This window comes from Mus musculus, chromosome 16 (assembly GCF_000001635.26).
Source record: "Mus musculus strain C57BL/6J chromosome 16, GRCm38.p6 C57BL/6J".
Taxonomy (NCBI): Eukaryota; Metazoa; Chordata; class Mammalia; order Rodentia; family Muridae; genus Mus; species Mus musculus.
Genome location: NC_000082.6, coordinates 86,233,225 through 86,260,876, shown reverse-complemented (window position 1 = coordinate 86,260,876; position 27,652 = coordinate 86,233,225). Strand labels below are relative to the sequence as shown.

At 36.6% G+C, this 27,652-nt stretch overlaps 1 long non-coding RNA gene across 1 annotated transcript in view; it reads right to left on the bottom strand.

Moving 5' to 3' along the window:
• Positions 1–25,043, bottom strand: part of Gm32357 — a 33,955-nt gene extending 8,912 nt beyond the window's left edge. Inside the window, exons 1-3 of the long non-coding RNA XR_385003.3 lie at positions 24,553–25,043; positions 22,050–22,100; positions 13,419–13,477 (exon numbers count right to left, since the gene is read on the bottom strand). This is a non-coding gene — a long non-coding RNA (predicted gene, 32357). The remainder of the gene's footprint in view (positions 1–13,418; positions 13,478–22,049; positions 22,101–24,552) is intronic.
• Positions 25,044–27,652: the final 2,609 nt, after the last annotated feature.

Sequence of the window (27,652 nt, the reverse complement as noted above, 5' to 3'; positions counted from 1 at the left end):
ATATTGGTGAACTGGACTTTAGACAAAAGACATTGTTTCGGTCTATGGTGGTGTTGTGTTATTCAGTGATCACTTGAGTTAGATTTTCCAACTGTATGCATGAGAACTATTCTGCAGTTTAAGTTATTTGTAGTTTGTTTCTTGCAGTATAACAGGTGTTATCTTGCACTATATTGATTACCAGAAGACAATTAGTTAAAACAAAAGATTTTTTTTGCCAAATTATGAAAATAGATGAAAAGGGCTGAACCTTGAATCACTGGAGTTATGGTGAGCCTGTTTTACTTTGTATATATAATCCAACTATTTCAATGAATCCATTTTTAAATAGGTTTAAGCCTCAAGTAGTCATAAGGCACAAAGGAGATTGATTTTTTTTTTCTTTCTCATTATCAAGTTTTGTGAAAATGTAAAGAATTGCTTTTCTATATACAAAATAGAAGACGAAATTGGTATACACACACAACACCACATGATTTATTGCAACCACCATGATTAAAGACAGTCATTACAGTTACATTGGACATTTTGAGCAAAAAGTGGTAGTGATTTTGAATTCTTTCTTGACCTAGTCATTCTAACACCAGAACAAAATTTGTCTATATACAAATAAAACAGAAGTACACATTATCAATAGATTTTAAGTAATACTCTTCTTTCTTTTAAATATTTTCACTCTAGGGAAAGTTTAATGAAGACTGCTTCTGGTTCTACTCATTAAAATCACTCCTCCTTACATAGCTAAGTGACAGGACATAAACAATAAACAGCAAGGAACAGAGTAGGGGACTAGAGTACAAATTAAACAAATGGTATGAGAAGATCTTCTTGAAGTGGTAGCATGTGACTGTGGAACCATGAATAAAAGTTCTTACTTTTCAGATGGCTCAGGGAAAATGATGCTAGGGAATTATCATAGAAGAAAGAGACAGAAACCCAGCTAGGTTACAGAAGTGAGGTAGGTGATGGGAGGAAGTGACATCATGCCAGCCCGGTGCTAGAGGATAAGAAGCTCTGTGAATTTACAGACATTCTTGAGATGTTCTCCTTACTAATAGAGGAGACTAATTTAGGTGTGTGCTTCTGAAAGAAAACCACCCTATTTGCTTTTTGTTTGTTTGCATTTCTGTTTTTGTTGTATGTTTCTTTCTATCTTTTTAGAAGAAACCTGGATATTTTGTGAATAATGAATTCCAGCTGACTCATATATCAATATGCTTGAGTCATGGTGGTTGACATTTAGACAGGAATTATTCTATCCTGTATCGAAGGGGCTGTTTGCTTGTTTCATTTGCTTATGTTGTTTTTTGTTTTTGCTTTTTATAATCAAAATTGTAAAGAATAAGACAGATTGTCCCCTGTAGTTGGAATGGAGCAGAACCAGTCATTATAAGACCTAAAAAGAACAGATAATTTCTCCTCCAGTTACTTCATCTGGGACATTGGCCTTTCTCTCCTCCAGCCTCAGTTTCACAAATTGGCTAGTTTGTGTCTGGAACTTGGCAGTCTTCAGACCAGTCCTAAAACCTACCAAGTGTCCTGGGTTTTAGACCTTTTGGGGCTTAGATCGGAAGTACATCATCCAAGCTCCTTGTCTCCAACTTTTAAATAAATCTGCACACTTCTTTTTCAGAAGAGTTGATTCATTATGCATCTTTTATCTATGTATCTATCCATCCATCTTATTCATATATTTTCAGAATTTAAAGATTAGAGGAACAGTGGCAGAATAAAGAATCTTATTTATGCCCTTTATTATTATTTTTTTTGTCCTCAGTTTTGTTCTGGTGATATTCTGAAGGCCAAGAATACTTTGGAAATATATAAGGATCATTGAAATTTACCAAACAGAAGCAAATGAAATCAATAAACTGAATTACATTTGTGTGTACAAAAATATATGTATGATTAAAATATACATGAATATAAATACTATTAAAAACAGTCAAACTAATTTTATTTTTCACTTTCCTTCTTTGCTATGCATCTTTTAACCAATATTCTTCTTTTTTTTTTTTTTAGTTTTTTTTTTTTTTTTTGAGACAGGGTTTCTCTGTCTATCCCTGGCTGTCCTGGAGCTCTCTCTGTAGACTATGCTGGCCAGAGAAGGCTGGCCTCAAACTCAGAAATCTGCTTGCCTCTGCCTCCCAAGTGCTGGGATTAAAGGCATGAGCCACTACTTCCTGGATTAACCAATATTCTTGACTTTCTGGATCATATTAAATTTAATTGGAAGAATTTATAAAGATCAAGTCTCAAATATCATAATTTATAAAATGAGAGATGCAGAACAGGAAAATATAAAGACACATGGAAAAACGGGAATATAGTAAAAACATTGAGGAGACAAAGAGTCTGAAAACTTAATAACTGACTTTGAGATAGGGTAAGAAGCCATCATTGGAATTTAAATTTTACATTACTGTCATTTAGTTTAAATTTTTTCATTTAACTGTTTATGTTATAGTGTATATATGTGGTATGTGTACTATATGTGGGTGTCCACATTCCTGTACACATGTGCCAAGGAGATAGAAGAACACTGATTTTTTTTTTCTCAATTACCCTCTGTTGTATTCTTTTGAGACAGAGTCTCTTACTCAACCTGGAGGTTACATTTTCAGTTAGATTGGCTAACAATCCTCTTACCTCTATCTACTAAGAACTGACATTTCTGGGTTTTGTTCCCAGTCTCAGCACCCTTCTATAATGTGGGGACCTATGATCAGTTTCTCATGCTTGTACAATACGTACTTCTACCCAACAAGCCCTCGCCTTGAACACCTAAATCATATTTTCTAATGCTATCACATGCCTTACAGACAATATACTTTTTACTTATTTGTAATTTTTTATTAAAGTTTATTTCAAAATATATTTACAAGCATAAGAGGAACTATAAGCATGTTGGAATTATTTCAATAATCCTGGTAAGGTGTTGGCCATCTATTTCTAGGGTGATACCTGCTGCAACATTTAGGATTGAAAATCTGTGATATTTTTAATATAATTTAAAAGGGAAATGGTGGTGATTAGACATGTGGCTTCAAAAATAATTACACAGTATTTTATGCCCTTAGTACCTCTATGTACAGCAGGTTTTCACTAAAATAGGAAAGAATTTGGGTACAGGTGGCTTGATCATAGAAATGGAGTGTTATTTATATTATGTCACACCACTAAGGTTAAAATGTCAGACACATTGAACACATCCATAGAGCAGACAGATGCTGGAGTGTGTTAGAGTACATACATGAACTGGGGATCTTTAAGCCATGGAATGGTATATAAAGAATACATGAGAAACAAAAATGGACCAGTTATGTTTCCTGTGGCACTCCATCATTTTCAGCTTTGAGAAGGGATGGGAATATTATCCAGGAGTCTGCAAAAGAAAGCCTATGAGATCAGTAAAACGTCAGCAGACTGAAATTTCCTGAAAGTCAGATACAAATTATTTTCAAGAGGAAAGATGTGGACACTGCTAACAAACACTGTTGGGAAATGGATTGCAACAGGGAGCAGAAGTTCCTTTTGGCAAGATGGGAGTCTGGGAAAATGTTGACAATAGCATTTTCAGGGGATACAGTGCAGATGAAAATCCAAATGACACCTGAATCATAATTGCAGTCAAAAAATGCACATTTGAAGATTTTTGTTGTAGAGATAAGACTGAAGTGGGTGGAGAGAGATGAGGAAATTGGAATCTTTGAGTTTGTTGCTATTGTAATATGGTATTTACTTACATGTTTGTTTATGCTTATTATAAATATAGGGAACTTGCATTCTGTTTGAATCATATAACCTACAAAGGTTGATAGTAGAGAGAAACAGGATGTATTTATTGGAAAAAAAATGAAATAAATATCCTGACTGCTTCACAGAATTTGAGATGGTAGAAAACAAGTCAAGACAGAAGGTGACATGAGAGGGGACAGCAGAATTTTTTACATTAAAATTAAAATAATATTCATGGTGGAATAAAACTAAAAAGTTATTCAAAGTGGCAGCTGTATTTGCAAGCTCTTAACAAGAAAATAAAGACGTTTCAGCTGAGAAAATAACGAAGAGACAGAATGATAGGAAGAAGCTAGACAAGTAGAGCGGTTTACAGGTTCTCAGCCAGCGTAAATATTCTCATGTGTAATATGTCCCAGATGCGCAGCTTTATGTTGGTCTGTGAGTTACAGCTCTGGGTTTCATACAAACATGTCTTTTGTTATTAAGCCACAGAACTATCTGCAGCTTACTGTTAAGAATTGATTTAAATGGACTAAGTAGTTGCACACTATAGATTTCATTCTTGGAGGATTCCTAAGTTTTTCTCTCCTTATCAGATCTTCAGACAGGAACCCTGGTTAACCCCTCCCATGACAGTACAGCTAATTGTATGAGCAGGTATCTGCTTGTTAGACTTGTTGCTTCTTAGGCAGTATTTCTGACAGCATGACCAAATGTTGATTTACTTTATAGTATGAATATTAAAATTATAAGAGTGGGTGATAACACATAAGCCAACATCCCTTCCTGATTTTACTTTATATCATTTGACTTGTCTCCATTTTAAAAGTGAATATTTCCCTAATTATAAAAATATGACCATTAGGACAATCAATAGCCACCCAGCAGGCCTGTAGCCCTTAAACTGCTCGGCGATCTTACAATTTACTTTCCCTTTTAATCACACCAGTGAGAGTTTCTTGACCTTGAATCTATGAGAACTGGGTAAAATTTTGACCATGTAATGTCAGCGTGATGAATTTCTTTAAACCATTAAGTTCATTGGAAAAGGCTTATTTTGCATGAATTTTGCAATGTGAATACCTTTGAAGAAACTTTTGTTAGATACACTAATTGAGCACATGGAGCTCTGCAGGGAAACAGAGCAGATAAGATAGAGCGAAAGGTATGCAATAAAAAAGGCTTATTATGGGAACTAGTTCATGGAATTATAAAGACTAAGAAGCTCCATGACCTGCTGTCTCCACATTGAGAACAAGACAATCAGTGTAAGCATGGCATGTTCCAGTGATAACTTTTATCCAGAAACTGTTTCTCCACTTTCCAATTATCTTCAATATAATATTTTAATCGATTTGAGAATTTTATACAATGTATTGATTAGATTCAACTTTTACTCTCCCTCTAACTTCTCCCACTTCTATAACCCCCTCCTACCTCCCAATTACTGTCTCCTAATTGTTTTCTAATCAATTCAATTTTTTTTCTACCCATGTACTTCTGGGTGTAGACACATCAAATGGAGCATGACCCACCTATCATGAACCATAATCTTAGAGAAATCATGCTCTTTGCTCCTTGAACTCACCAGTTTTTCATGACTCCTTTGTTAGCGTTGGGGGCTCAAACAAAACCAGGCTACAATGTTGCCAGATTTTATCTTGTGCAGGAAACTACAGGTATCATAAGCTCATGAGTACAGGTCTGTCTGACCTTGTTCTGTCCTAAAGACACTTAACTCTTGTCCTCCCTGACATCTGACTCTTACAATCTCCCTGTCTCCATTTCCCGGATGAACCAAAAGGCTTTCCAGGTAGTGAGTTGATGAAGATTATCAATATATGGATGAGATGCTCATTGGCACAGTCCTCTGCACTAGAAAACCTCTCTAATGACGCATGAGAGCTACACTAACCTATGGACATGGAGATATGAATTTAGATGGCAGTGTTATACTATGTGAATTTAGCTGAATAATAATAGTAGTTTCATTTTTGTGTCATGCAAGCTCTCTAAACAAGGGTTCTTACACAGATTTACCTTACTAAGCATCTGCATCTATCCGTGAAACAGGCCTTAAATCCAACCAGAAAATGGCTGATAATCACAATCATGTTCATGACACTGTTGGACAGATCTGTATGTTTTGCCAAAATAGTTCTTATTTTAAGCACTGTGTTCACAGCAGCGTAAGACTGACTAACTTTCTTCCTCCGTTGCCTTCATAATGCCTTCAGGAAATATGGAAGCTAGCCTTGGAGGAGGGGGTTGATTAAGGGCTAAACACTTGACTATGGTTAAGTCTTTTCGACTTGGCAGGTTGTAGGTCTCTGTTTTGATCATAATCAAGTACAAAAAAAGAACTTCAAGAGTGAGTGTTAAGAGATGAGCTAATCTATCATTATAATAAGTAGTTAGGAGTCCATTTAGCAGAGTAAAAATAGTGACTTCTTTTCCGGAAATTGCAATGTGTTTTGAAATGGGTTCTTGATCCCAATAACGATTCCAAGTTTGAGCTTCAATATGTGAAAAGGGCCTTAAAGGGAATCAGAAAGTGATTAGTGACTCTAAGGATATTTATGCTTCCATGGGACCAGTAGGCATTTCTTGAGAGACTCATAATTGTGACTTGCATCGTTCACATATGTGCAATATGTATAGACCTGATAGTTATTTTGCTCCTCTGGTAGCATATTTTTTTCTTTTCTTTTTCCTTTTTCCCTTCCCCTTCCCCTTCTTCCCCTTCTTCCCCCTCTTTCCCTTCTTCCCCTTCCCCTCCTTCCCCTTCCCCTTTCTTCCCCTCTCCCTTTCTTCCCCTCTCCCTTTCTTCCCCTCCCCTTCCCCTTCCCCTTCCCCTTCCCCTTCCCCTTTCCTTTCCTTTTTTTGCTTTTCTCTTTATTTTTTCCCAGTTAGAACTATGAACTTAGACAGTAGGAAGAAAACTTTGATTTGAATACCAGCTTCGGTTTTTGTATTCTGTGACTCAAGCATGCTATGCTATCAGTAATAGTGTCATTGTGTCACAATCTGGAGAATAACTAAGAACATGGCAATAGCCTTTATGTCTAGTGGTCTAAAGGACCTCACTGGTCAATGATTCTGAAGAATTTAACCCATTCCCAGTCCTGGGAGTTTTTATTTGTTAGCTAGTCGTGTCTAGTAGGAATATTGTAATCTCATTACAAAGTATTACCTTTTTAACTCTTTATGGAAATTTACTACAATAGAAACTATTCTAAGAGAAGACATTTAATGATAGTAGGCAAATAAATGTTATTTACCAAATATGGTATTTTAAAAAATGTGGTGATCTGAATATTGCTAATGTCATATGTTTATCTTCATCATGAAGTTTTCAATGGTTTATGAAATAAAGTTTTATGTTTATCTTTGCCATCTTGCTGTTTTCTATGTAAATCTTCCAGCAATCTCAACACTGTGCTTTCATTCTTAAGATTTTCTCTCACATAAGATAAGAGGTTCCATTAAAAATACATGAAATCTTATACAGGAAATTCTGATATAATTTTGTAAAAGAAAAACTTGACTAACATACTTTACATACCATAAGGGTCACCCCACCCTGAACACACACATTTTCTCTCAGTACAGATTTCAATTTTACTAGCTATTTTCTAGAGTTGAATTTTACAAGCTTAGTAAACATTAATTTCTGAGTGCTTCTGCCTGGGGCAAGATGAAATAAATTTAAGGACCATGTTTTAGTATCTGTGCACATTGTTTCTAGCAGAGCTGGTCTACTTTATGAATAAATATGCTACCTCCACATTGTATAAGTATAATTTCATAGGTAAATGAGCATCTGTTTTTCAGGTCTCCACATACTTTATTGACAAATACAGTTTATAGGAGTGTGTTATATGCACTCAGATGCTGTCTTCTCCTTTATGTCGATGATGCAGTAGAAATACATAAATGAGCGTTTCTCTTCTCAGATACAGCTCAGTCTTTTCTTTTTCTTCTTGGGAGACATTTTTCCTTCTTAAAGGTCATCTGGCATTCTAAGGGTTTCTTACTTAGCACATGATAATAGAATGAGTGTTAGTAGGGTGAGCTGTACAATAACTAATTGTGTACCTCATTATGAAGCACTTTTTAATGTTTTTTATTGCCATAAATTTATAAAAGTTCCATTTGGGAACAGTATCTGTGTGAACTAGATGTGCTTTTCCAGTTCCAGGGATGACAAAGGTTAAATTCAAGCTCCCAGCTGTTTCCCACATGCTGGGTTTACAAAGGAATGTATCCAGCTTCCTTCCTCTGTTGGTACCTCCCCTGTGTTCTTATCTCTCTTTCCTCTACCCCTCCCTTAGAATGACAGCCCTAACTAGGTCTCAGGGACTTCAGGCTGGTTGATAAGAGACAGGATGTGAATGGTTCCTCTGGAAAAAAAAAAAAAGCTGGATTGAAAATGTGCCTCCCTCCCATAGACCAGGCTTAGAACCAGATACTTACATGCACACAGAACTGTCTCATCAACAACATGATTACTTGATTTGGTGAGTATAGCAAGAAGATATCAAACAAAATTTAAATGGATAACAAAATTTCCATCACTTAGTTGCCAGGCTCCCATTTATGATGAGATAGAGTAGAAAAAGGAGAGGAGAGGGTAAATAATTGTCTACCTAAAATATGAAATATCCATGTAAGAATTCTTGAACGTCTGAAAAGTGTATGGTACATGGAAAAAAGAGACTTGGTAGATGTTAGCCTGTGATTGATTTTAAAAAATATATACATTATCTGAGTAAAGCCAATGTAATCATATTCTTCTCAAGATGAGAATTTAATCTAGCTAATGCCAAAAAATTGCAATCACAGGTCTCCCAATGTGACAGAAATTCAACCTCAACAAGCGTTTTCTCTTGCAAGTTTTAGGTGGCCATAAATAAATACTGAGATTAGTCTGGGGCAATGTGGCCAGTTTCCAACGTATAAAATGAGAAATTGTGAACCTTCCATCGAACCCATAAAGATCTGGCCAATGGTATGATCCACCCTCCCCCAACTCCACACATTGCCTCAAGTAATGAGCACCCTACTCCTGACACCTGGGCTGTAGTCTAGGCCTTAGGCTTACATTCTGTGTTAATTTGTTACAGAAACCTATCAATCTAATAGGACAGAGTTGAATATTGACATACATACATGCACAGACACAAGCTTAGCACTGAGGACTGGTGACATACAAGCGATCAAGCACAACTTCAAAGACACAAAGCAGAGCAAACCCGGCCCCTTATGCTCCAAAGTAAATCCTACCATGACCATTGACCATAGAGATATGTTTCGTGTAATACCAGAAAACATATATGAAAGTAGGTCCTTAAGCTTAAGGATTCATTGCATCAATAAATCAATCAATCAATCATCATCATCACCATCATCATCTCATAATACTGTAATTACTAACTTTGTGTAGAAATTCTTTCTTATCTTCTTACATTCACCACTTTCCCTAACAATACATTTGTTAAATGTAACCTGTTATAAGGCGATGCATGATTTTATTATCCTTAATATGCTACCTTCTTCCAAGACTTTATTTCTCTTCTGGCTAAATGACAAGTTTATATATTCAGGGAATGAAAACAATATAAAATTGAATCACTCCTTTTTTAACTTAATGTTTTTTTTTCTTTAACAAACAAGCATTTATATGTAAAAGGAAACATGCAATGTTTATCTTTCCGAATCTCTGTTACTTCTCTCAGAATAGTTGTTTCCAGCTCCATTTAGTTACCTGCAAGTTTCAAATTTTCATTTCGCTTTAAATAAGCATATTCCCTTTAGAATACCCACAGAGGTTAGGTAGCTAACAAGGGAGCAGAAAAAAGAAAGGAAGCTCCCAAGGCGGGAGAAATCGTATATAGTGCTATGAAGAAATTGAGGGAAGTTTATAAAGAAGGGTTAAATACTTTGGGAACAGAATGAACGCGGGATGTATGAGGAGAGGAGGGCAAGGTAGAAGAATAGATCTGTGGAAAGATTGCTCTAACTAAAGGCCTTTGGAAAAGCCATATAGAAACATATATAGAAACTTCCTAATACATATACCTCTCTGTGTATATGTGTGTATATGTGTGTATATGTGTGTATATGTGTGTATATGTGACTTGAACGCAGGTAATCAAGGTGATCAGTAGAGGCCATCAAACATCAGCTCTCTTGACATTCAGGTTCCAGGTAGCTCTGAACACCTTGATTGGGATCTAATCATCCGAGTAGTAAGAGCAGCAAGCTCCCTTAAATACTCAGCCATCTCAAAAAAAAAAAATTAAGAAGAAAATTTCAGTAATAAAACTTGATAGTTCCTTTGATTTTTAAGTATTTTATTTATTCTTTGAAAGTTCTCCATATGTACACACTGTATATTTAGATCCAGCCAATAAATGCCATATCTTCTAAAGGACAGTGAGTCTCCAATAGTAACCACTCATTGCAAACAGTTTCTCCTTGTCAAGGTGGGATCTTTGGGTCCCCACTATCTATACTTTGCATAGTATCATTCCTATTAATAATTATACACAGATATCATAGTGTGACATCGGCATATCCTATATCTTCTTCCACACTATATAAGTCTGCAATGAAGGTACTGACAGGTCACAGTACATCAACGAAATCAAAACTCTGAAAACATACAATGAAAGGCACACTGTGGACATATTTTCATTTAAAAGTTCTGATGAAGAATGTTTATAGCTGCCTCATTAATGTTAACATGATTGAGACACTTTGGTAAGGACTTAATAAGAACTGGGGTGTTGGTGTGTTCCTTGTGAGTGTTCACTGTCTCAACATTACACAAACCCTGAATAAGGCCCAAAACATGTGCCCCACTGTTCCCGCAGCTCCGTGCTCACCAGTTGACCACATCTGGAATTGGTAGTCTGGCAAAGAGCAAGGGAGGGAGCATGTACTAGGCTGTTTTGCAACTTGGAGGAAGCCGGGGAGTGCCAAGAAAAATGGCAAAGCAAACACTTTGCTACTGACGGTCTGGATCCAGCTTTCTTGCCATAACAGAATGGTGTCAAATTGGCCCGGTAAAGCACCGAAAGCACTACTCAGAATAAATAAGGCAATGAAGGCTTGTGTTTATGAGGATAGATTAAAGAAGTTCTACAAGTGTGACTTGGCCATGAAAACATGAAATGAGAATATGAAAACTATGAGTAAGTACATGAAAATTCACCATGATTAGGAGGGAAATGAATTGTTTAATCAATGAACAAACCTTGAGAATGAGTATCTTAAACTGAACCGACCTTAAGAGAAATAAGAAAAGACAAGCATTTCCTAAGTTAAAAGTAATGTAGAAGAACAGAAACCTAAGCATATAGTCCTTATCATGAGGCTATCCAGGGTGTATTGTAAAGGAATGATGATTCATTATGGCCATAAAGCACCAGGAAAGTGGAAAACTGACTGGCAACAAACACCAACAATTTAGCAAGTTTGTTATGAGAAAGAGATTCTATGGCTTTCAGAGTGCGTTTCCAAAGTAGACAATGTAATGAATTCTTTCCTCTCTACATCATCTCTATTGACAGACTACAACAAAACCTACTCAGGTGGGGAAAAAAATGTATATATGTGTATATCTCCAACTTTTTAGTTTTCTTACCTTAATAGACACACACACACACACACACACACACACACACACACACACACACACACACACAAGACTGGTCCAGCATGAATAAAAATTGGATTAATAAATTACCAAATAAGTTCTTAACCTCTTCCCCACCACCTCTCCAGAGAATACAACATTTCAGCTAATTAAGTCATAAGTCTTCAGGAACAGGGTGGTTGCTGACTTTGGTAATCTGCTCTCAAGAACTTGCAAAATGTATCTCAGAGGGACAGGCATGGCATTACTCAAAAATACAAGGAATATTTTTTTAAATAGAGAGAAGAATATGGAAAAAAACAGATTAAAAATTTCACTGACTAGAAAAACTACACTTAGAAGATGCTGTAAATTATGGCGGTAGTTTCTGCAAGTCCTGTTTAAATAGCACCAAGAAGAAACATTCAGTTCAGTGCTGTCCACTGCCGGGAAAAGCACATGAATCAAGGGAATGTACTAATGACTCTGATTGACTCATTCCACAATGAACAGTAATGTATATGCAAGCAAGCACACACCCAGAAGCCAAGGAAGGATGGTGAGTTTAAAGTCAGCATAGGCAGTGAAGGAAAAGCCTACCCCTAAAATTTAAAACATATACAATCAAAGAAAATTCAGTGTTTAAATAATCATATAAGGCTTTCTTCAGACTTTATTGGTCTTCCTTCTCATTGAGCTTCATGTGGTCTATGAATTGTTTCCTGGTTATTTGGAGCTTTTGGGCCTGTATCAACTTATCTATATCATGTGTTTTCTTTTGCGATTGGGTTACCACACTCAGGATGATATTTTCTAGTTCTATCCATTTGCATAAGATTTTCATAAGTTCATTGTGTTTTATAGCTGAGTAGTACTCCATAGAATAAATATATCACATTTTATGTATCCATTCCTCTGTTGAAGGAAATCTGGGTTCTTTCCAGCTTCTGTCTATTATCAAAAATGTTGCTATGAACAAAGTAGAGCACATGTCCTTGTTATATGTTGGAGAATCTTTTGGGTATATGCCCAGGAGTGGTCTAGCTGGGTCCTTAGGTGACACTATTTTCTGAGAAACCTCCAGGCTGATTTCCAGAATGGTTGTACCAGCTGCAATCCCATCAGCAATGGAGGAGTGTTCCTCTTTCTCCACATTCCTCACCAGCATCTGCTGTCACCTGAGTTTTGATCTTAGCCATTCAGACTGGTGTGAGGTGGAATCTCAGAGTTGTTTTGATTCTCATTTCCTTGGTGACTAAGGATGTTGAACATTTTCTTAAGTGCTTTTCAGCCATTTGGTATTCCTCACTTGAGAATTCTTTATTTAGCTCTGTACCCCAATTTTAATAGGGTTATTTGGTTCTCTAGAGTCTAACTTCTTGTATTCTTTGTATATATTGAATATTAGTCCTCTATTAGATGTAGGGTTGGTAAAGATCTTTTCCTAATCTGTTGGTTGCCATTTCACCCTATTGACAATGTCCTTTGCCTTACAGAAACTTTGCAATTTTATGAGGTCCTATTTGTTGAATGTTGATTTTAAAGCATAAGATATTGGTGTTCTGCTTAGAGAGTTAGAAAGAGCAATTTCCAAATTCACTTGGAATAACAAAACCCAGGATAGCAAAAACTATTCTCAACAATAAAAGAACTTCTGGGGGAATCACCATCTCTGACATCAAGCTGTATTACAAATCAATAGTGATAAAAAACTGCATGGTATTGACGCAGAGACAGGCAGATAGATCAATGGAATAGAATTGAACACCCAGAAATGAACTCACACACCTATAGTCACTTGATCTTTGACAAAGGAGTTGAACCATCCAGTAATAGAAGAGAAAGTGCAGAAGAGCCTTGAACACACGGACATGGGGGGAATTTTACTGAATTCTTTGTTCTTAATCCAAGGCAGAAAAATATTACACAACCATTAGATACTTCAAACATGAGCAGTAATTCATTATTACTGTCTTCTCAATTCATTTTACAAAGCTCTTAATCTCGCTGTAAGTAGGAACATGACTCAGCTTACCTCTGGTTATCCTTTTTCTAGAGCTTGTCAATTGCATTTTTCTGCCTTGTATATATGCCCTGTAAAAATGATTTTATCTTTGTCAATAGAGTTCGAATTACTATTGTTTCAATGGACCTATTACGAGTGTAATATCTTTTTTATTTTGAAAGTACACTTTAAATCAGAGTTGCTTTTATACAAATTTATACAAAAGCTAAAGTGCAAAGCAGCAGTAGATGCTGCAAAGGAAGAGGAGGAAGAGGAGGAGGATGAGGAGGAAGAGGAGGAGAAAAAAGGAGGAGGAGGAGGAGGAGAAGGAGAAGGAAGATTACCACACAATTTTGAGCAAATCATTATCATAAGATTGATAATACTTTTGTGTATACATTAGCTTAAAGGTGAACTCCACTTTTAGTCTAATATTCTCTTTCAGAGCTAAACCTATTTAAGTGAGAACACCCTATGTAAACCCCAGTAGAAAGCAGATTAATGTAAAAGCAGAACAGACAAGTGGCTGTTAACAACATTATGTGCATGCTTGTGTGTATACACACAGAGAGACACATTGAACTGAACCTTTGGTTTTCTTTGATTTCTTTAGTGGAATAAATAGGAGCATTGCCCCTTCTATATGAAAGCTATGAACATAGAAAATGGTTGCTCACAGATTAAAGAAAGACAGTTGGTAACAGTAGCAGTTCTTTGTTGTATAATTATTAGGGTAAAATAGCTGTGTTCTTTAGTAGTACTAGCTTTATTGCTTTGAGAAACTTCCATGAATATTTTCCTAAGGCCTGAATTGATTTTTAACCCTCCTGAGAAGCAGTGAAGAATTATTTCTCTTTCCCTACACCTTTTCCTCCTTTAATTATTGCCTTAATGACAGTTAGACAGTTGTTCTAATTGTAGTGAGAAGGAACCTCAAAACGTTTTCATTTGTATTTTTTCTTTTTTCTGATGCCTAAAGGTTTACACGTATATAAATATGCGGAGAACATTTTACTTCTGTCTATTCATTTCACTTACCCATTAATTCACTGGAAGATTTCATTTTATACCTGTGTATATGTGGCTGTGTGTGGATGGAGGTCATAGAACAACTTAGGCATCATAAAGAGAAAGATCTGAAGTAGGTAAGAAAAGCAAAACATGGCAGTAGGACCCAGTGAATGAAAGCTCTCAGACTGAGCTGCACTGCAAGGCTGAGTGGCTGGTGAGAACTTTCATGAAAGAAGAGGTTGGGACATTGAAAGCTCAGACCCAACTCACAGTTTATCTTGATTTATTGTTAGCTGCCTTTTTAGTTATCCACCTCTTACCTACTCATGATTATCCCTAAAATTCCTGTGACTAATAGGTGAAACATTTTGCAATATATTAAAGATCAATAGCTTCCAGCATGCTAATGTTAAGAGTATTGTTAGTTTCTGAAGACTTCATCAAAAAGTCCAGCTTTGTTCTAACCTGATGCTCTAGTTATCTGATATTTCCACCTATGTATTTTAAAGGCATCTGAACTTAGGATTTCCCTTTTTTTCTCATAAAATTTTATCAAGCTATTAACATGTTGGAATAGGGGATTTGTAGAAGCCAACATCTGCATTTTGCAGCCAAGGCCAGTCATATTATTTTAGAATAAGTTCCCCATTTTTTGCTTGTGGTGATAATTGTGTTTATGTGCCAATAAGATATGTGACAGGAAAGCAGAAAGGAAGCTATAAGTGAGAAAGAGGAGCAGGGGAAAGGAGAGAGATGGAGAGACAGCAGAGGGAAGTAGTTTCAACAAGGACCTCTTTATGTATTAAGTATCAGAATGAAACCATTACTCTTATGATAAGTTTTAGAGAATCATGAAAAATCAGACAGATAGTAAAATATAATTTATTTTTCTGTAATAGTGTTAAATACTATTATCAATTTCTTTTATTATTATTATAACACTTTCACCCTATTAACAATGAGACTATTACAATTATGTGAGTAATACATGTTCATGTCCAAATTCAGGACTGGACGGATATGTGGACATGTGATAATGAAGTAAGCACAGACCTTGGGCACACCTATGAAAATGGCTATTGACTTAAGCATTGAAAATGTCAAGTTAAAAAGAAAACTATGAGACTACAAATAACTAGAAAGAAAAGTGCATAGAAATTCTTCGTGATAAAACTAGTTTAGAGCAGTGAAGACTGGGTCCCTCACTCAGAAATTCTGTTTAGACTGAAGTCTTAAAATTTTAAAAAATCCTCTCACCTCTCTAGATGTCAAGGGAACTGAAAATATACATACTGCATGTTAATGGGGTTATGACACATCCATGTAGCACCTACAGATTGATGGAAGCAAATACTACTTCTGCAAAGCTGAAGTGCTGGAGACTTACACAGACGACCAATAGGAGGGCAGATTATAACACACCAAATTCTGACAACGCAACCAAACAAGCTATTTTGGATATCACTGATTTTCATGAGTGGAATATTTGAAGCTTAAAATTATAGTTTTAAGTATATTTAATAAAATCTGTATATTACCTTAGAGAATCTATACACTACATTGATCCAGATGAGGGAAACTCACTTGAAAGTTTTCCAGAGACCCCCAGGCCCATGAAAAATAATTAATATGTAAAGACGAAGGTCTTTGACTCAGAAGGCTAAGATGGGATAAAAACATGTTAAAGATGGTGTAAACGGTATATCCTCCAGTTTATACATAGTAAGCAGGTTAGATGATTACTAAGGCTATTTCAAAGTCTGGAATAAGCCTAGTAAAGAGCAGGGGTTTAAGTTCAATTGAAGGCCAACATGCAGATGTTTTGCAAAGCACATACTGTTTATTTAACTACAACAGAATTATTGATTAAGTTCATCAGTTTCACACAGAAATACATACTGAGAACATATATAAGTCACACATCCAATTCAATACCATGTCTACCATGTATTGTGTGTGTGACTATCAGCAAATGGTTCTTTCTTGGTGTGTGCATTCTTGAGAGGGCATTCTGCAGAGTAAACCTTCCTTGTGAAAGCCAGCTGTGCCTTGTTGCTGTAGCATCACACTTGTGAGCTCCAGAGTCTTCGTGAGTAATGGTCACTCTGCTAAGGCAGAATTGGAATTACTGAACCTTTCAAGTCTGGTAATTACAATGTCCATCTAAATTAACTACAGGCTGTGACAGCATTTTATGGTATGCTGGGCTTTGGAATGCACCAAGAGAGATGTGTGTTGTTTACATAATGAAACTTAAGAAAAGGATAGAAACGCAGTAGTTAAAACTATGGTGTTTAAAATAATAGTTTTATATTTATATATGCAAATGTACTTTTTTATAAGTCATGGGAACCATATAACTTTTAGAATCTAATTTTGAAATTTTCATGTAGCATTTTCTCCCTAAAACAGTTTAAGTAATATAAAATCATGTGTTGGGTAACGTGTTCAAATTTAAATTCCTGAGAAGGCATTCAGGGAAAATCTTGAATGATATGATAGACTACAAATATGAGGGGAGGAATGAGCCAAAGATTAGCAATGTTTAACAATAGTGCTGCTAATTGTTCAAAAATTAAAGCATAAACAATATTTTCTATTTGTCTTAGAATATTGGCCCAACATAAGGCATATACATATTGCTTTAGGTAAAGACAAAAAAAATGAAATGAGCAAAAACAGATTTAAAGGTATTATCTTTAAATAGCTACAAGTGATTATGTGGAAGGAGGAAAAAAAAAAAAAAACAATCACCAAAAAACAGGAAAGGGACAACTCGTGAAAACTCGTGAAGAAGGGAGGCCAAGGATGACTCAAGTGAAGAAGAATCCCTCTTAACATTCCTCTGTATTATACCTCAGATGAACTTGTCCCCATGTAGAAAACAAGGTAACCTAATTTCTCAATAGTCTTGTTACTCTTATTTTAATTTGTGATACAATTTTTGCTTCCTTTAAAACTGTATTGATTGTGGTAAGATTCAGAGCACATCCATTTTCCTATACTTGGTGTTCTCTATTTATTAAAATATATTAAAGACGGCTATGCTAGTATGTCTTCCAGGCACATCTGTCCCCATTCCCTCTCCTCCATGTTAAACCACAAGTCTCTTGCCAGGGAACAATCCTGCACAGAACTGAGTCAGAACATCTGGATTCTGATCTCATGGCCCTGGGAAGATAAGCAAAAAATAAAAATTGTTCTGAATTCCCAATGTCTTCCCTAATAGGCATTTTGTAAAAGAATAATAGTCCCTCTGGGCAATAGAAAAATGACTGAAATGATCACATTTAACCCTAAACCATTTGAAAAAAATGGATTAGGATTGCAGACAGTTTGAGGCCTGGGTGTTTATATTCAAACTGAAGATGTGACAGCAAGAATCAGTCACAGAAAGACTCAAACTTTTGGCATTTGAGAAGAAATATTTATTTTGGCAAATTAGCAAATTTCGGTCTAATGATTTGAACAAGTCTATTTAGAAAACACAAAATACTGGATTACAAAACCGAAGCAGAACCATTGGACATGCAAACAGGAACACATCTGCTCAGCAAGAATGCCTGCTGTTGGACCTCAAGTCAAGAAAACATGGGTACACAGTGATTTTTGCTATTTACACACACACAAAAATAAGAAAATATTGCAGTAGATGGATAATTAAAATAGCTGAGCTAATCTATTGGCCAGAATGCAATGTACATGTTGTGCCTTTTTCTATTGCACTGTCAAGGAAGTGACATTTGCAAATAGAAACTATGTGACTTTTTTAAAAAGGACTAAAGACAAGTGTTTTCTGCTGAAATTTTCTACAAAAAAAATTATCTTTCTAACAAAATATTTAAAGCATTTGAAATAGGTTGAATGCGTTTAAAACACTTAAGTTGATATCACCTTTTCGCAGGTTACCTCCATTTCATAAATTATTTGCAATTGATCCTAGCGATATGTTAATTATTTTAGCCTGGAAGGGTTTATAAACAATTGTTTGGGATTGTAAGTTTTAAGCTGTTGGAACTGTGAGAAAGAATTGTAAGTGAGGTCAATAAAACAAAACCAAAACAAATCAAAACTTCAATGTGGTATTTTAGAATAGGTAATAAGAATCCTGACAAGTATAGAGGATTTCAAAATTATTAATATGCCAGCTGAACTTTAATCTGAGGTCTCAGACTTTTTCCTTCTATTTTTTTCAAAAAGATTTATTTATTGATTTTATGTAGGTGAGTACACTGTAGCTGTACAGATGGTTGTGAACCTTCATGTGGTTGTTGGGAATTGAATTTTGTTTTTTAGGACCTCTGCTCAGTTCGGTAGGCCCTGCTTGCTCAGGTCGGCCCTACTCCCTCAGTCCTTGTTTGACTTCAGAGGCACCAGAATAGGGTGTCAGATCACATTACAGGTGGTTGTGAGCCACCATGTGATTGCTGGAATTTGAACTCAGGACCTTCAGAAGAGTAGTCAGTGCTCTTATCCACTGAGCCATCTCGCCAGCTCCTCTTCTCTATTTTTGTTGTTTAGTGTGGACCAAAGGAGGCTGCCTAAATAACTCATAAAAGAGAGCAAAGTGGAGCCTGGATTGCATCCCATCAAGGCCGTGCTGCTCTGCTCGGTCACCATTAAGCGGAATTTATACATGTGTCTTTACCTGCTTTTAGATCATTCTATGCTTCATATATTTGTAGGACAGGAAAGTATATTTATATTCATGCAAGCTCCTTTGGGATGTCCTCAACTATAAGGACAAAGTCAAAGGTCTCAAAAGCACACTTAGAGCGCATGAGTACTTTCTTTGAAATACAAAAACAACAGTTTTCCTGTAGAATACCAACCTTTTTTTTTCAAGAAAGAAACCAAGATAATAATCTCTCACATAGTTTAAAAATAAATATATAAAATACCTAGGAATGAACTTAAACAAAATGTCTGCAATGAAACTGTGAGACACTAACAATTAATTAAAGAAGGCACACGTGCCTCCATGCTACTGTATTGACTTAATTTAATATTATGAAAATGGCTGTGTTACCAAAGTCAATCTACTGACTCAGAGGAAACCTTATTAAAATTGCATGATATTCTTCACAGCTCTAGAAAAAACAGTCTGTAAGTTAACATGGAACCAAAACCAAAACCAAACCAAAACAAAACAAACAAACAAACAAAAAGTCCCACAAATAGCCAAAGAAATCTTAAGTAAAATAACCCCTGTTGATACAGAAAATGTGGTTCATTTACACAATGTAATACTACTCAGCTATTAAAAAAAAAAGTACAGCCTGAGTTTTGCAGGCAAATGGATGGAACTAAGAAATATCATCCTGAGTGAGGTAACTCAGACAAAAGGATATACATGGTATGTACTCACTAATTAGTGTATATTAACAATTTTAAAAAGTACAGAATAACCAAGATACAGTCCACAAAACCCAAAAAGTTTAACAAACAGAAGGGCCCAAGTGAGGATGCCTCAGTCCCACTTGAAGGGAGAAGAAAGTAATCACAGGAGGGGGGAGGAAGGGAGAGACCTGGATGGGAAAGGGGACAGGGAGGGGAAGAGGGGAACATGATCAGGTATTGGGTGGGGGAAAGGGACAGAAGCCTTGAGGATCAGCAGAAAGAATCGAAACAGGTTTTGGGAGGTAGGATGTGTGTGGGGGGGGACCCTCCTGAATGTACTAGAGACATGGGAGGTGAGAGATTCCTCAGGACTCATAGGGAGGGGCCTTAGATGAAATGCCCTACAGTGCGGAGAGGGAACTTGTTGAGCCCACCTCTAGCAGAAACACAGGGCACCAACTTAAGGGATGGGGTTGCCATCCTACAGTCAAAACTTTGACCCACAATTGCTTCTGTCTGAAAGAACTGCGGGGACAAAAATGGAGAAGAGCCTGAGGAAAAGGGGGTTCAGTGACAGGCCTAAAGTGGGATCCAGCTCAAGGGGAGGTCCCAAGGCCTGACACTGTTACTGAGGCTAAGGAGTGCTCACAAAAATGGACCTATCATGACTGCCCTCTGAAAGACCCAACAGGCAGCTGAAAGAGTCAGATGCAGATATTTACATCCAACCAATGAACAGAAACTGCTGACCCCTGTGGTTGAATTAGGGAAAAATTGGGAAAAGCAGAGGAGGAGGGTGACCTTGTAGGAGAACCAGCTGTCTCAATTAACCTGGACCCTGAGATCTCTCAGACACCGGATCACCAACCAGGCAGCATACATCAGCTGATATGAGGCTCCCAACACATATATAGGAGAGGACTGCTGGGTCTGGATTCAGTCAGAGAAGATGCACCTAACCCTCAAAAGACTGGAGGCCCCAGGGAGTTTAGAATTCCGGTGTGTGTGTGTGTGGAGACAGGAAAATGGGGAGGAGTTATGGGATGTAGAGCAGTCTGAAGGTAGACCAGAATGGGAATAAAATATGGAGTATAAAAGGAAAAAGAAAAAAGAAATAATAATAAATAATAATAATAAAAAAGATACATTAGCTAAGAGTGCAAGTAACTTAGAGCCACACCCAGCATGCTCACCCTGCCCAAAGCCCATTGTGTCTGAAAGGAAGAACCTCTAGGGAAATTACAGTTATATCCAGTTGCTTTTCAACCTAAATGCAATGGTTATTAGAATAATGCTAGTAAGTGCCACATAGGAATGAAGGAAGATGAATCCCTTGTGTGGTGCAGGTGATAAATAAATATGCACAGCTGCTATGGTAATAAGTATGGAGTTATATAAAAAAAACTAATATAATCACCACGTGATCCAGTTATAAAACTCTTAAATAGAAACACTATGGATGTCAAGTAAGCACTCCAAAGCAATACTTCCATAACAATTAAGATTTGAAACCAATCTACAGATATGTCCTCAAAGGAACAAATAACAAGCAATTGCTTCATGTACAGAATGGGATTTTAGTCAGCTGAAAAACAATTAAATTATATCTACAAAGAAATATAGATGAAACTAGGTGACACCATGCTATACAAAATAAACCAGACTCAAGTAGACCAGTATTGTAGTTTTATCTGTGTCTTAGTTAAAACATTATTGCAGTAAAAAGACACCATGACCAAAGCAATTCTTCTAAACATTGTTTGCTGGTGGCTTACAGTTTCAGAGGTTTAGCCCATTATCTTCATGGTGGAAACATGGCAGCTTCCAGGCAGGTGTAGTGATAGAGAAGGGGCTGAGAATTCTTCATCTCGATCCACAGGTAGCAGAAGAGGACTGTGTGCCACACTGGGAGTAGCTTGAGTATAGAAGGCCTCAAGTCACACCACCACACTGATAGACTTCCTCCAACAAGACCACACCTTCTCATAGTGCCATCCCCAATGTCCAAGCATTCAAACACATGAATCTATTGGGGTCACAGTTATTCAAACCACAATTTATATACAAAAACCTAGATTTAGATGTATATATATCTTTTTATTCTCATATTAAATATATATATATTCTCCTTCCATGTCCTATATATGTATGTATGTACAATATATGTCTATTGTATATATGTATATATGTACATAAATATGTATATGTCAGTTTTTCCACAAATACATATATAGAAGGATACTAATACGTTTAAATTTCTTTAGAGACTCAACTCCAGAAAACTGAGAAATAATTACTTAGATAACTCACCCTGGAATCCCTGTTGCTCTGGACTTTTCTGATATCACATTCAATTGTTTCCTGGATTGATCAAGTAAGAAAGAAGAGAATAGAAAAAGCAGTATGTTTACATGTATGACAACATATTTTACAATATGTACACATATGAACATTTCCTTATAATATAGTTTATACTGTGAATACATGTGTGCCACATGCATGTGTGTGCATGTGCCCATTATCTTTGGATAATGGAGTAGTAGGTTATGTACAATGTCTATGACTGTCATCTTTGCGCATGATTACACTCCACAAGAAAAATTTATAAAGAAACTTAAATGAAAGTTGGTGGATTTGGGTTCTATTTTTGTATTTAAACTACTAAAGGGAACCTAGGAAGGTTAAACTGGAATCTATGTATTCTATTTGTAAGCATTTGTTAGCATTTGTTTTATATATATATATATATATATATATATATATACATATATATATATATATATATATATATATATATGGTTTAGTCTCTATAATGCTAATATTATGTATATATTAAGGGTTAACCTTGCAGCATTGGAAAACTAGTTTGTTTGCTCATCCCTTTCGATATATATTCTTCCCATCATTTTTGTTGTTCTAGAGAACTCCAAATAATATAATATCTAATCTTTAAAAGAAACCATACAGGAACATATATTACTAAGAGTAAAAAGGAAAACACAGAGTTTATTAATCTGGCCAAGACAAAGTAGAAGAATGAGGAACAAGTAAGTTTTGAGTTTCAGGAAAGACACATAGTAGCACCGCCACTTTCTAGGTTGACAAGGTCAATAAAAAAGCTTATGAACTTGAAAAGTGAGTAAGCAGTCTAAAGGAGAGGTTGGAGGAAGGGAGAAAGAGAAGGAGAACTTATGTAATTACATTATATTTTCAAGGGAAGGCACTGGGGTATAAGTAGAGTAGCCTGAGCTAATGTTGTAGAATGAGGTTTGGAAAGTCTATTATCCACATTCAAGTAAACTCTGACACTATGATAGCATGCCAAAATACCATTCATAGGGTCTCTATACTACTAAGAAGGGCAGGAAGAATATTTAAATGTTCTATGTTCTATATATACAAACATAATTGAATATGCATGTATGTTTGTTAATACATTTGCATTAACATGTATCTTTGGTTGTGCATGTTTGGGGATGTATGCATGAGTATATTTTGTGTATTCATATATCCACATTGCTATGTTTTTATGTTTTTAACTACCAAACACAATAATGAATGCTGATTATTATTATACGCTTCCATTTTAAGTATTAACGGAGCTCAAATGTAACTCAGTATGAAAAATCTCAAAAGAAATAACAGTTGAAATTGAAGATTGAAATTCACACATTCGGGGAAGCACATGCATTTTTTTTTTAAAATTCAAGGATTTTGGTTTGCTCATATTTCCATTTTTGTGCACTCAACATGATACTAAATGTGCCTGGGGTAGAATACCATGGAATGAAGACTTGAAACATCTGCAGGTAGGAACCTAAAGACATAACCTTTATGTGGTACACAGAACTTTAGTTTGTTTACTACAGCATCTAAGGCTATGGAGTTCTTATCTTCTGAAACATAGGACAATGGACTCCAAACTCAAACAATCACATCACCCTTCCTTGTGTGACAACTACTAATCATAGCATCATTGATTAGGTTTTCTTTTTGTAGCAGAAATAGTGAAAGAGTGTCAATTTTGTTATATTTGTGTATGGCACCAAGAGTGAGTAAAATTTTCAAATGGCTATGATTCTTGTATTGAACAAAAAATATTTGTTGTCTCATTTGAAAATCCTATGAAAATAGAGTGATATAGATGTTAAAGTAGACAAAAAGTATAAGCATTTTTGTGTCTTACATAGGAGCTTATCAATATCTTATAATTAATACTTGGTTCTTCCTCCAGAGTTAAGATACAATGTTGACCTGCCATGCTCTGTTGCAGCTTGCATGTTTGGTATGGATATGTTCTCCCTTTTCCTCAGAGTCTGATATTCCACTCTAGTATCTCAATGTTCCTTTTCTGATTATTACATCAAAGGTTGAAAATACTCTGGACACAGTGTAAATACCATCCTTAAAGAGACAAACCCAACACTAATCATGTGTATTCATTCTGCTTATTATAGCACAATGGGTATTGGTCAACTCTTTCATAGTTTTCAGAGATGTGGGGCTGAAATTTCACATTTTAAGGTAATGAGCGTTGAAAAGAATCCTGTGGCCTAGGGTCATTGATGCTTCTTACAGCCACCTTCACTTACTTGCCTTCTCAGGATCAGGGCAATGAAGATCATAAAGGGATTTATTAGAATGGCTGCAGAGGTTCTCAATCTGTGAGCCACAACCACTTTGAGGGGTCAAATAACCCTTTCATGGGGCTTGAATGTTAGATATTCTGCACATCAGATATTTATATATGAATCATAATAGTAGCAAAATTACAGTTCTATAGTAGCAACAGAAGTATTTATTTAATACTCACATACAATAAGTCATGATCTCAGTTTCTCCTTTCTCCACACATCCCATTTCTCATTCCCAACCCCACCCTTGTGGAGAGCCGCAATCGCCATTACAAGATGGCGCTGGCTTCAGCTGCGCCTGCAGGAATTTTCCAGTAAACAAGCATTGTGCGCATGTGCGAAAGAGTATTGGCGCCAAGTCACAGCTCATCCGGGGGCGTGTCAATGGGATCATGAGCAAGCAGCCAATCAGGTGTGGACACGCCGCTTTAAGGGGTATATAAGCAGCGCCTGTTTGGGGCTCTGGGTCTTCCTCTTCATGCTGAAGCTAGCGTAATAAAGCATTGCTGCAGAAGGATCCGGTTGTCTGCGTGTGTTCTTGCTGGGGAGATGATAGTGCGTGCGACACTATCCTGATTTACTTCTCCTTTCCCTTCAAAAGAGCAGAAGGGGAAATGAATAGACAAGGGGTGGGGGTATGAGGGATGGAGGGATGGAACGATGGAGCGATGGAGGGATGGAACTCGGTGGGGAAGGGGGGAAGGGAGGAAGGGAGGAAAGCAGGGGGTTAAGTGGGGTAGGACTTGGGGAGCATGTATAGGGAGAGAGGACAGGAATCAATGGCTGGGGATGATCTCTGTGACTAGCTTGAAACCTAGGACAATGGAAACTCCCAGGAATCTATGAGGGTGACCTCAGCTAAGACTCTTAGCAATGGAGGATATGGAACCTGAAATGGATATCTCCTGTAACCAGAAAAAACTTCTATTCGAGGGACTGGCATATAAAACTCAGTCACAGAACTTTAGACATACAATTTGTCCTGCCTACATGGTGTGCAGGGGTAAAAATGTAGCAGAAATTGAGGAAATTCACAACCAATGCTTGGCACAGCTTGAGCCCCAGGCCATGAGAGAGAGCCTACCCCTGACATTATTAATGATATTGTGCTATACTTGCAGACATGCATCTAGCATAACCCAGCCACAAAACCTGCAACCTAACATGCCTGTAAGATGTGCTGGAATAGGGTGTTGCAGAACTTGTGGGAGTAGACAACCAATGATTAGTCCAACTTGAGGTCCATGTGACAATGGGGAGGTTACATTTGACATTGTCTGGATGGCCAAAATCCAGAGGCTGAATAGCCCAGGAATATAGGAGAGAAACAAACAGGACTGGAAAGAAGCTAAATCAATCAATCAATCAATCAATCAATAAAATAAAGCCAGTGAAATGATTCCTAATGGTATTCTTCTATATTTGCAGGTTATTTTCCAGCTCAATGATCATAAGAGGAGCTCCATCAGTAACTGAAGGGAGCAGGGAAACACAGCCAAACATTAGTCAGAACTCTGCTGAAGACTGGAGGAAGGATTGTAGGTGCTAGAGGGCTCAAGGACATCATGAGAACATGGGCTACAGAATCTACTAAGCAGGGCTCATAGGGGCTCACAGAGACTGAGTCAACAAGAATGTATAGAACTGAGCCAGATCTTCTACATATACATTTGGATTACATTTCTTGATATTCTTGTGGGATTCCTATCATGGGGGGGGGTGTGGAGGGTGTCTTTATCTCTTTTGCTCATTCTTGGTAGCTGTTCCCTTCTATTGATTTGCCTTGCCCAACAGTGATATGAGAGTTTATAACTCGTCTTATTGTAATTTGTCATGCTCTATTCTGCTGGTACCTTTGAGAGAGGCCTGCTCTGAAGGGAAATAAAGGAAGAGTAGGTAGGAGAGAGTGTAGAGGGGGGAACTGTGGTCAGGATATAGTGTATGAAAGAAGAATAAATACAAAATGAAAAAGAAAATGCAAATAAAGGATAGAAATTATAGTGATTCATCTCAAAATTTTCTAAGAGATTGTTTCATTTTTAAAAAAGTAGTAGGGAATTTAACCTATCATGTTCTCTGATAATAAAACTAAAGTACTAAAAATCTCATTCACTCCATGAAAATGTACAATACCATGTGATTACTAAGAGTTAAAATCCACAGAATTAATAACATGAATGAACATAATCATCTAGTTCCTGTGGTTTCAAGTTAATCAGTGGAATTTAAAGGTAAACCAATGCATAGTCTCTGAGCTCTATGTGATCTCCTATTTTAGTTCAGAGGAACAGTGAGGCCACCTCTACGAAAACACCACACAACCATAAAAGCATCTCCTGCAGGAGGACCTAATTGAGGACTGTCTGAGAGACCAAGAATTGCTGGTGTAGACAATGCCAGCCAATTGGGAACTGCTGTTTAGAAGACATGCTTTCTTGGGACCAATAAGGTGGGCAGGGGGAGGGTATTAAAGGAGCATGCAGAAGGGTTCAAATGAGCTTGCTGTAGTGTTTCTTACTTGCTCCTGGAGTCTGTGTCATTGACTCTGCACCAACTCCCCCTCAACCCCCAAGGGTAGGTAGGTATCTAGTAGTTTAAGGCTCGGGCAACAATAACCATTGAATTATTTGATTTCTTTTACTATGTTCCTGCTCACTGGACTTATTACATTTTTTTTCTTTTCCTGGAAACACATCTGTAATATCTGTGGAGTCTCTGGGGGTGTTAGAATGATTATTAGTTTTGGGATAGCATTCTAAATGTAATTGAGGAAAATACGTAATAATAAAAATATTTAAAAAAAAGAAAATAGTGATTTTCAAAAATAGTTTATTTTGACATTTCCGTATTTTGATCATATTCTAATCCCTCTACCCTTTTCTCCTTATACCCCTAAAAACATCTCCACTTATTTTTATACCCTTCCTTTCAGCACAAACTCTGCACTTGAGAAAAACATCTGACTCATTTCATTGTGAGACTCACTCATTTTGGTTAAGATGGGAATTTCTTTAAACTTCTTGAGAAGTTAACTGACTCATGTGGATCAATGACTAAGCACCCATCACCCACAGTGTGGAATTAGCTCATTCTTACCTGACATACACCATCTATTTCCTTCTACTCTGTAAGTAAAATGAGGTTTTTGTGTATTTAAAGCCTTTTAATTCATTTTTAATTCATTAATTACTCCTGACTACTATTTATAGAGAACGCTATATTATCTCCCCCTTCTTTTTCTCATTTGCTGAATTTAAGGAATTATTTGCATATCTGCAT